This window comes from Nelumbo lutea, chromosome 7 (assembly GCF_056320005.1).
Source record: "Nelumbo lutea isolate HS-2025 chromosome 7, American lotus-T2T, whole genome shotgun sequence".
NCBI lineage: Eukaryota > Viridiplantae > Streptophyta > Magnoliopsida > Proteales > Nelumbonaceae > Nelumbo > Nelumbo lutea.
Window position 1 is genome coordinate 7,756,294 of NC_142690.1, and position 12,237 is coordinate 7,768,530.

Consider the following 12,237-nt stretch of genomic DNA (forward strand, 5'->3'; position numbering starts at 1 on the left):
TCAACGGATAACATGGGAATAGTCCATATTTGAAAAGATTATCTAGAGCCTTAAATACTCTAAATGCATGCTAGAAATCATTTGGCTAGTTTTGAGGGTGATGTCAATGAACCGGTTTTGGATTGGACCTCTTCTAGTCCAAAATCAATTTGGATGGACCAATAAGACATATTGAATTGGATCAATCCAATGCAAAATATTTATTAGATTGGATTGAACCTGATCCATCCGTAATAAATTTATATTGAATCGGGCTGAGTTAAGCCAATATCTGGTCCATTGATATAAGATAAGAATATAGGTATCAATGGTCTGGATTTTGGTTGAAAGCAATCTAAAATAAAACAAATTAGAACAGATTGGACGGTCCAAACATTGAATTGGACTTGTCCAAGATATTTATTGGATTGGATTGAACCTGGTCCATTTGTAATGGACTCACATTGAATTGGACCGGGCAATAGTAAACGCTGAATGATCGTCGATACTGATGGCCCAAAGGCCTAGAACTGGGTAAAATGGATTATAAAATGGAGGCCCAAAGGCCCCAAACGGTGGTAGCTGCTGTGGAAGAGTTGGAACCACCGTTGCCATCTTGGGTGGTGGTGGAGCTGGTGGATAGAATAGAGGAAGAGATGGGCTTTTCAGCTGGTAGGGCCTGGCGTCTGGGTTTTGGTTTGAGAGAGAGAGAGAGAGATACAACAGGAGAGATGATTGGGGTTCTTAGGAGAAGAGGAGGAAGAAGAAAAGCGAATTTGAACGATTACCGTTGACAGGAGTCCGACATCTATCAGTCGCCGGTGATAGCAGTCCAGTTTTTATCATGGCAGAGTCCAAAATACCTGAGGGGTCCGGTGATGGCTGTTAATCACCGCCGGTTGGAAAATGGAGAGAGTGAGAGTGACTGGTGACTGGTGACGGCAGAGTCCGGTGAGTCTTGAGAAGGAAGTGGAAATGAACTAACAAGAAGCTAACGGCATGAATGATAGACTCCGTTTAATTCATTTCGCACCTATTAAACCAACGACGAATTAAAAGACGCGTGGCGCATTATATCTTGCGCGAACGTGCGAACGGTTTCAGCACTGGGTGTTGAGAGTTCGCATGAGTGTGCGAACGGTTTCAGCACTGGCTTTGCACCGACAGAAGCCGAACCCAATTCATTTAAGTCGCATAGAGACTACCGTTAGAAGTTAGAACTAAAAAGCGCAATTAGAAAATTCAAAACCCAAATACCATTTCCATTATTCCATACCTACAATCTCTCTTTCTCTCTCTCTCTCTCTCTCTCTCTCTCTCTCTCTCGCTCGCTAGTTTTTAATTGTGACTTCGGTCTCTGTTGCTACCTCCGCGAGTCGATCTTTTGGTGCTGAAGGCTTGTTCCACCCGAAGATGCTCAGAGTATTGAGCTTGATAATCTGAAAACCTGTGAGTCTTTTTCTTTTTTTCTTTCTTTTATTCATGATTTTTTTTTCTATGGTTCCAATTAATTTTGGTGAAAACATTCTAAATTAGTATAATGTAATTAAAGTTATGTTTTCGTTCTTGCATTAAAGTTTCCTTTGTGCCTCCAACCTCGAACAAATTTAGGGCATTTGGTTTTGGTTGCGGCGCAAGTCTAAGCAGAGGCCCAGAAGCCAGAACCCAAGAAACTTAGATGTCTTCATCTTTCCTTTTTTTTCGCTTTTTTATTCATCAAATCTTGTTGGTTTTTGAGTTGTCTGTTGTCATCGTATAGAGTTCTTGGGTTTGGAGACAAGAATCTAGGATCTGGAGGAAACGTCTATATGGATTTCCAATAGGTTTTCAATTCCAAAGTAGATTTCAAGCGGACGAAGACATTGTTGCAGAGGCTTAGCAACAAACGCGGCGCTCTCCTTGAGTTAAATTTCAAATTGGCTTTCAGATTCAGACATTTAGTCTCACCACAACGTATGGAATTCTATTGATCAAAAAATAACGTATGAAATTCTGTAAGAAAATCAATATTAGATGTTGGGTTTTGGAGATGCAAAGATTGATTGGTCTTGATGGGGCTTTTCTTCCAGACAAGTAACGAGTAGATAGAGGATTTTGCAATTTCTGATTTGGGTTAGAGAAAAGGTTGAAAATAGCAATTTGATGCATGTCTTTATGATTCCGATATTCATATCCTGTGATATTATTGGTTTTGAGATTTATTTTGTAGTTGGCTACTTTTGTCTGAGACTCCGAGTTAAGATATAATCAATGCTTTGATTGGTGTTTAGGAGTAGCTGGTAAGGAATGAGTTATAACAAAGGATTTATAGAGAATTGAACTGCCAAAGTGGGTCTAGAGATTGGAAATTTTTGTTGGTTCTGTTTGTTTTTTCTTTTTAAGTGTGTTGTCTGTTTCAAAATGTTGCGGTGGACGCTAGTGGATCATGGTTTTCTTTGCACAAGTCTTTTTAGTATGGGAGGAAACCAAATGAGAAATGGGAAGTGTTTACTTTTTATGCTTCTCCCAATTGTTGCCAGTGCACGAGGCTATTTCCAAGATTTGAACCATGGTCACCCAAGTCGCAACCAAGCAACCCAACCATTGCACCAACACCCAGCCTCATTAACATAAAAGGTATATTATTTAAACAATTTCTCCAATTGCAACCTCTTACTCAAAGAGGGAATCTGTGATAATATGATATGAAGCATATCAGTCTTCCTCTGCTCCTTTCTCATCTCTTCTTCTTTGCAATTGATTTCTACCAAAATCTCAATTAATGTAGTGTGATTTGATGTAGCAAGGCTTTAGGTTCTTTTATCAAGATTTCTTTTGTACTTCCAAGCTTAAAAGACAGGCTGCTAGTCGGTTTTTTGATGTTATAACTTTTATACAAGAGTTTCTTAGTATTGCCTTGCCTAATAATTTAGTTCTTTCTATTATATTTTTTTTAAAGGTCACCTCTATTCATTTCATTAATGTAAGCAAATATGTACAATAAGGATCCAAGAACAGGGGTAAACAAAATCCCTAGGAAAAAGCAATTACAAACTGAGCCCAGTACAATTGCTCCCTATATACCCCTTGCTTAGCTAAAGAATCAGCCAGCTCATTTGCATCCTTTGGAATCCATTGAAATAGTAGTCATTTTTTTCTTTTCTTTTTTTTTTTTTTTTTTTGATAGGTAATGCTAGAGAAATTTTATTATGAAATAGAGAATGTGTGTGTGTGTATATGTATATACATATATACAAGCACCCAAAAGAGATACACAACTAAACAGAGAATATATATACACATCTCACCACTTGAATGGAAATATTGATAGACTGATCTCATAAATATCCTGTTTTTTTCTTTTCCCCTATACTTCTATTGTTTGTTTATCCAATCGTTATGCATCTCTGGGTGCATTAGTCATTTAGGCTCTGTTTGGCATTAATTCTAGAGATTCTCATTCTCAGAATCCTTTCACTTGAAAAGAATGGATTATGAGAATCTTTATCCCGAGAATCGCCAAATGTGTTTGGCACAGTCATCTATTTCTTGTTTCTCAAAACTAGAATCACATTCGACCACAACCAATTTCTTGGAATCAATTCTCTAGATGACTGAAGCTACATTGTACTCAATTGCGTGTAAATCATTGTCAAATACATATAAAAAATGAGAGAAGCCACATGTTCATGTCCAAGTATCCCCTTTCTGGTTGAGGCCTGTACAACCATGTCCAAGGGTCCCTTTGATGCTCACTACGTATATAGTGGCAATTAGTATTTGTCTCCTTACACAACGCAGTCCGATATGACATCTCTGGAAGCACCAACACAATTGGACCAATGAAAAACTTTCATCATGTTTTAACATATTCAACAAGCCATGAGTGAGATTTCTTCTAACGGATAGTCCATAGGTTTCTATGGCTACTGCCCAACCTCAGACTTGGAGTTGAATGAGATAGCAGCCTCTTATCCAAGGTTGAACTTAGAAAACAAAGAGTTGAAGGAGATATCAACTCTCTTATCCAACCTCCAAGGCCGCTATGCAACCTCGGGTGTTCTAGAGAAAATGTTTTGGAAGTGGAAAATTAATGCTTATGTTATCTACTTTTTCACAAGACAGACTTTCAAACAAACTGAAAACAATTGAGACCACAAGTATTTATAATGAAAACAGTTGAAATCACTCTCTATCACCATAAACAACAAAGATCTCCAACAACAAGGTCAAGAAAATAGAGACAAACATATTTAATACTAGAGCCTTTGTTGAGTCCAAACAATAACTATTCAAAATTGACTTGATGAGTTCCTAGTTACAAGGGCCTAATTTTCTAAAATATTCAAGAATCTTTGCTTATTAAGAATTTGATAAGCATGATAGATCCATGTTTTTCAACTAGTGTGGAATACAATCATTGGAAGATTTTATAATAGTTCTCTTAACAATTTAATAGAAATTTAATGATATAATAAACTTAAGTGTCAATACATATCAATAAGATCTTGTCAATGAGCATATAATAAGCTTTTTGGATCGGACCAGTGACCCAACGTACACAACAAAACTTAAATACATAACAATAAAAACATTCACAACTTGAACATCTTCAATATATCCAACGATTTCATATCAGAGCATATAATAAACTTAGTTGTCAAATTCCAAATCCACTCAACTTGTTTCTTGGTTAACTGGTTAGGGTGTGATTAACCATTTTTTATTATTAACATTTGAAATCATAAATACTTATAGGTATCCGTTGCAATACTGTAATGGTCCCCCAAATATAGAAGAAATTTCATTGCAAGTCTTTGATTTACAGTTGTGCATGGTTTGTGGAAAGATTTTGGTGAGATAGGAAAGGGGAAATGGGTGGAAATTTTTTCATGTTCCATTGTTTGGTTGCAAAAGGGAAAATAGTGGGAAAATCAACCCTAGTAAAATTAATTAATTTATTATTGAAAAATTTTATAATTATTTAATGTTGATAATTTTCTAATCAATTATTTATTAAGAATTAATATGTTCAAATTTATTTTATTAACATTTAATATGAATTAATAAATAATATTATTTTTACTATTAATTATTTAGAATTTTTATTATTTAATCATATTATTGAATCACAAACTAGATTTATAATAAAATCCTTATTTATTTATTCATTAATTACTTAGTTAATTAAATATTTGTTTTTTTGTTAATTAGTCACTAATAATACTTTTTATTATTTAGTAATTCATCCTTAATTTGATATTAATTACTTAAAATCCATAATTAGTTAGTTAATTATTTTAATTAATTAACATTTTACATTTTGTTAGTTTATAAGTTATTAGTAATATTATATTTTATTAATACTTATGACTTAATTAATAATTTTAATGTTTCATTGCAAAAAATAATTATTTAATTTCCACTTCCAAATCATTTTCTCTAGAACACCAGAGGTTGCGCAACAGCCTTGCAGATTGGATAAGAAAGTTGTTATCTCCTTCAACTCCCTGTTTTCTAAGTTCAACCTTGGATAAGAGGGCTGCTATCTCCTTCTACTCCCAGTCCGAGGTTGGGCAGCAACCTTAGAAACCAGCATTTTTCTTGCCCACCATATATTGCATATCTCAACTGAACTTAAGAGATCTTTGTCGCAAGTATAAGGAATTGGCTACATGAATCCTTTTTCATCATTCCTCTCTCTCTCTCTCTATTAATTTGCTTGTTTGCATGATTTGGTGCATGAATGTGACTACATGTATCTAAGTTTAGTCTGTATTGGAAGCGTTGATAAGTGGTTCTTAATTTGTGACTAGTGTCATGCGCAATATGCTGAACTAAGGAAAAAATTTGAGTTGATGGAAGGAACATGAGTTCTGAAACAACCATCAAGAAAGGCAAAGGGGGCCTTGGCTACTGGAAAGCTCTTGGCGACATTACCAACATATCATGTCCTCAACAGGAGACATCGTCAAAGAAGACTCATCCAAAGGAGTTCAATATAGCCGAGGAAGCATTTTTACATGACCACAGAAAATGTATACAGAAGTAAGCAGCAGCAATGGACCGTTATTTTTTGGACACATTTCTTTTAGATCCTGATCATTACATGACTCTGACACGTTAGTATTTATGGATGGGTGCCAGTAAATGAGCTTGTGCACATTTTAGTCTAAAATGATCAATTCTCTCTCTTTTTTAGTTTCAATCAGTGTCCATCTTTTTTAGTTTCAATCAGTGTCCATCTCTCTCTTTTTTAGCAAATAATTTGGTGTTTCCACATGAACAAGTGTTTGACCATGTAAGCTATTCACTTGCATATTTAATTTCTCCTGCTATATTCATGAAGCCTAAACAATCAGAGGTTTAGTATCCTTAAACGGATTCTGAAAGTTTTTACATTTTTTCTTTCATTATCCTGTACTTTTATATTTCTAAGCTCCATGCTAAGTAATAAACTGTATTTTTTTTCTTTGCAGACTATGTTGAATAATCCTCCTAGGTTACTGGAATTGGAGCCGGAGTTAGAATTGCCAGGCCTGCATTACCTGTCTGGTTGGATTCTCCAATTCAATGGGGCAATTTGAGCATGTCGATTTTAGACTAAAGCCATATGATGATATCGGTGTTGGTTCTCCTAGGTTGCTCTAAGAATTTCTGTGTGGCATGCCATAGTGGTGTCTCAATCATAGACGGTTATGAGCTCAGCTACCTCTTCAAATTTCAGCCATAGCAGATATTAACTGAACAATCTCTTTTGCCTTGTCATGAACCGTGCATGACACTTGAGCATTTAGAGTAGAAGCCAATCCTTCAGTGTTGTGTAAATTCTTCAGGTTGGCATAAATCTGGGAATGGTGTGCTTTGGATTCTGCATTTTCTGGTGATCATGTTAGGGCACTGGGGATCTGCATGAATTGCTTGTTTGGGTAGGTTCTTAGATCAAAAAACAGTTAGGCAGATGATTTTGTCAGAGCAGGATTTTCAAAGACAAACTTATGTTGCGTTGAACCTGGACCGGGGGAATTAATGTAAAGGAAATAGTGTAAAAAGAAGGGTGTGATCAACTTTTTGCTGCTTTGTTCATTGTGTGGTCACCTTTTGTACATTTGGAGATTTTGCTTTTTGTAAATAAAAAGGTGAATTATTTTGCTTATAAAAAATTAGATGGACTATTTTAGTTGTGCTGCTATTCAATTAGAAACCCAGACATATGTTGGATTCTGATTGCTCTTAATGTGTCCATGAAATTCTGGCTGAGAACAGACCTATTGAGTGATATCAATGCCTATGCCATCTCTGAACAATTTTATATAAATTTGTAAATAGTTGCTTTTTTTTTGTATATAAAATACAAAGACTTGTCGTCTTTTACTTCTATTTTATTTTCTTATATTAGTAAAGATTCTTGTGAGTGGTGTAAAAGATTCGTCACTTTTTCCTCCTAAGGCCATTCAGGTCCCCATGATCCCTCTTCCCTAAAAGCAGTCCATCTCTTTTTTGCCCTGCGTTGCATTGAAAGATAATAGTAATTTCCTAAACTTGTATCTCCACAAACCATTTCCTAAAGTTGAATTTTCATACCACCTGCAACATGCTAATTCAAGCAAATTCTGGGAGTTCTTAGAGGAACCAGACATTTATTTATTTTTATCAATCAATTAAAGATTACTTATTTTGAGTAGAAGGCAATATTACATTGCAAACTTGTGATTTTTGAACATTCATTAGATCAATTTCTCTCATTTGTGATTTGTCAATTTTGAATCTCCCCTTTTATAATGAGTTGGGTTCATTATTCAAATGAATTCAAAATCTTATATGAAAGGAAAGTCAATCCTTCACACAGGCGGCTTCCTTTCAATTGCATTTAATTTAGAGGGGGCCCACCATATTAACTTGGGATGTCCTATCCAATTATATTAATATGATCATCTCCACCAAATTTGGGTTAATCCAATCAACATTGATTGGTGGGCCTTGCTAAAGAAGGCAATATTACATTGCAAACTTGTGATTTTTGAACATTCATTACATCAATTTCTCTCATTTGTGATTTGTCAATTTTGAATCTCCCCTTTTATAATGAGTTGGGTTCATTTGAAGAGCTCGCCCAACTCCATTCAAATGAATTCAAAATCTTATATGAAAGGAAAGTCAATCCTTCACATTGGTTTCTTCCTTTCAATTGCATTTAATTTAGAGGGGGCCCACCATATTAACTTGGGATGTCCTATCCAATTATATTAATATGATCATTTTCACCAAATTTGGGTTAATCCAATCAACATTCATTGGTGGGCCTTGCTAAAGAAGCCACTTGGCAAGGGGTTGATCCCACACATATAAGGACTTTCACTAATCCGATTGGGCTAGTCCTCATTAGCCAACCATGTTTCCATTTCTATAGACCCATCACTTAATGTGATTGTCATTCAATTAGGTCCCACTTGAGTAAATCCCTCGAATTGATTTGAATGAATATTGTGTCACTTTCTTCCTATCATGCCAAGGTGAGATAATTGGGTGTCACATAAAAGGTAATTTATTCAGCCATAATTTTTCTTAATTAATTTGGGTGTAATTATAACCATTTAAATGCCCCCCACCCCTACCCCTACACGTTCGATTAATATTGGGCCTCATTTCTTGGGCCAATACGTTAGAGGCCCCTATATTGTATCTCACATCTTTTTTTATTATTCTTTTTCTTAGTGGTCCCAACAACTTTCTGAATAGGCCCAACAAGTCTTTTTATTCAATTTCAGTAAGTTGAAATTTATATACCAACAGCATTATATTCGAGTCGGCTCACGAGCGTCACGACTCACGAGTCAAGCTCCAGTAGGCTCGAGCTTGGCTCGTTTAATAATTGAGCCACTGAATTGGGAAAATTTTATAGGATTATTAGATCCATCCCAATTTGACAAATCCATGCATTCTTACAATACTTGTTTTGGGGACGACGTGACACAATTTGAACAATGAAACATGTGAGGTTGAAGAAACCAAAATCTTGGTTTCTGGAGAAGAAAGTATACATATTTCCTGCTCTTCTCAGTTTCATTTCGAGTTATTGGCACCTTAATCTAGCATTCTTATTAATATACTACAGCTAAAAACCAAAAAATTAATATCTCAAGATGCCTGTAACCATTAAAAACTATCTTACAGTTCCACAAAAAAAAACTAGAAAAACCAGAAAATTAATATGGTAGAAGAAATTATACCTAAATAAAGAATATGGTAAAAATTGGATCTAACAAATATAATAAGGAAAAGAATCAGTTAAATACGTATTAGTGTTCAATAGAAAAATCAGAAACAGAGCAATAATAAACATTATTAATAGAGTAAGAGAATAGAAAAAAGAAAAAAAAAACTATTGTAACTTTCAGTAGCTCAAAAAAAAAAAAAAAAAAAACCTGAGATGACTAGAAACAGAGCAATAATAAACATCAAACATCAAACCGGAATATCTGAACAATGAGTTCTCAACAATAAATCAAAAATCAAAAACTAAATATAATCACAATTATTGCAGATTTGGAACAAACCAAAAATAAAAAATTACATTAATGAGTTTCAACAACAATAAAACGGAAGATTTGCTTCTTAACATAACACCAGAGAGTTCCCAACTACAAAAAACAGAAGATCTTTTATAAACACAACAAAAAATGCCAGATATGATGAGTTCCAACATTAAAATGAGAGATCTGATGCTAAGATCTAGAACAATGGTGAGATGGCGTGGGAGATGCCAGATCTGGTGTTGGGATCTGATGGGGGAACTTGCTCAATGAAAGAAGACGACGGTGAGACGAAGGGGGAATTTATAAAACAAATGAAGACAAAAACAATACCAAAAAGAACGAAAATATCAAAGGGATGCAAGATTTAAGCTAAAATAAATCGTCGGAGATGGCGCTAGAGAGATGACTATTGGATGACATGTAGGAAGAACATGGCTGTCTTCAAGGTGCTCTCGATAATATTTTCTCACAAATGGCCAAATTTTCTTTTCCCACCGGGGTCTCATCACTTTGGTGCGACCCCGCGTATTGATTATTGGGAACTTGCATCCCACCTCTTTCTCTCTCAATCCCAGATTTTCTTTCAAAACAAACATATGGAAAATAGAATATTCTTTAAAGATGCTTCCCATCCCATCTTTTTCTCTGAAACCAAACGGACCATAGTGATTAAAAGATCAAGAGAAATCTGACATTATTGGACAAACACAACCTAATTAAGATAACAAATTTTAAGGAGGCTGTTAGGAATGTAATCGGTTCGGACTTGGATTGGATGTAGCAAAATCCGCATATCATTTGAATACTGAGAACTTGCGTCCAAATCCACCCGAAATTTGAATGGATTTAAAATTTTGGATTCGAATTTGTATCCTATTGGATTTGGATTTAATTCGACTCTGCTTTAACTTTTCTAAAATAATAGAAAAACTAAAATTTTATTTATTTTTCAAAATTTATATATGATTTTTTTTAATTTTAAATATAATTATATACATTTTATATATTAAAATTAATAAATATTATAATATACCATAATTCAAATTTAATTAAGGTTGAATGGGTCAAATCCGAATCCAATCCAATTACTAATCAGATATAAATTATAACATCCTAATTCGATTTGATTACAAAAATACATGATCAAAATAATCGTATCGAATATCGGATTGGAACTCGAAATTTTCGTTATCATCATTAATAGGACTAGTGGTCACCCCTCCACCTAGAAAAGTTTGGGGCTAAAAAAACAACCTAAGATACGAGATTTTTTCCTTATGACAAGAAACCCCCAAACCCGAATTTTAATAAAATAATAAAATATTATTAAATTAATAATAATAAATAAAGAAATATTTATTAAATAATAATAAACTAATTTATAAAAAAATAAGAACAATAACATATTAATTAACTAATAAGAAAATAATAATAAAATATAACAATAAATATATTATTCAAATAATAGTAATAATATAATGAAATATTAATAAAATATTAATAAATTAATGATAAATAATAAGATACTAATTATTAAAATACTAATAAAATAACAATTATATATTCATAAAATGTTAATAAAAATAACAATAAAATAATAATACAAAATTGAAAAGTCTCAATCAGTTCCAATTTCAACTCCAAATGAACCAAACAACAACAATAAGAATCCTATTCTATTCTGATTCCTAATTGAACCAAACAGGTGTCAAGAATAAGTGATTCCAAATTTGATTACTAGGGTGGATTTCAATTCTAATTTCAATCATGCCTACAAGGCAAACGGACCCTTAGTGATTAAAAGATCAAGAGAAATCTGAAATTGTTGGATTTGGTTAAACGACAATTCCGGTTTAGTTTTGGTTAACCTTTTGAAAAAAAAATGGCAGTTACCCGAACCGACCAATTCTAATTTCAAATTTGCCTACATCCTATACGCCTTTCCCTTTCTCTCTCACTCACAGTTCTATGTCTCTCATCTCTCTTCTTCTTCCCCAGACCGACCGATGGCCTCCGAGTCTCCGACTAGCAACCTCCATTCTCCAACTGACAGCCTTCGAGTTCTCAGTCTCTCATATCTCTTCTTCTTCCCCAACAGGAAAAACTCCCAAACCGACCAACTGGCGGTCTCTCAGTTCTCACATCTCACTTAGTCTCTCATCTCTCTTAGAATCTCAGTCTCTCATCCCTCTCAGTTCCCACTCTCTCAGTTTCTCATCTCTCTTCATCTTCCCCAATAGGAAAAAATAGGCCATCTATCGGTCTCTCTTTGTCTCCCCTTTTTTTTAATTTTTGAGTGCATAAAAAAACTAACAAACTAAACCATAATTAACCGGTTGATTTGGTTAAAAAAAATAACCCCACGGTTCAAGTTCGAATTGTGAGCACCCCTAGAGGTGGCTACCCCTCCTGGAAAAGTTTGAGGCTAAAAAAATAAAATATAAACTATGATGTATAACATATTCATTCCTTCCTCATCAGTTCTACCGTAATACAAAAAACTTAAACCTTACGCACTCAAAATTAAAAATTAGAAAAAGGAATTTTATTAGTAGATAATTTTCTTGAAAATAATAATAGGGATTATAGATGATAAGGGCAACTTTTGGGCCCTAATATCAATAAATGTAATACTTTTAATAAAATTTCAAAAATAGATTATATTTTTAAAAATAATATCAATTAAAGACAAAAACATTGTTCATTTTCTTCCTCTTGCAATAGTTACTTGTTTTCAGAGATG

At 34.1% G+C, this 12,237-nt stretch overlaps 1 long non-coding RNA gene across 1 annotated transcript; it reads left to right on the forward strand.

Annotated features, from left to right (window-relative positions):
* Positions 1-592: 592 nt before the first annotated feature.
* LOC148844902 (uncharacterized) lies at positions 593-7,121 on the forward strand. The gene is made up of 3 exons (XR_016101816.1): positions 593-1,428; positions 5,775-6,006; positions 6,438-7,121. It is a non-coding gene; the product is annotated as an uncharacterized LOC148844902 (long non-coding RNA).
* Positions 7,122-12,237: the final 5,116 nt, after the last annotated feature.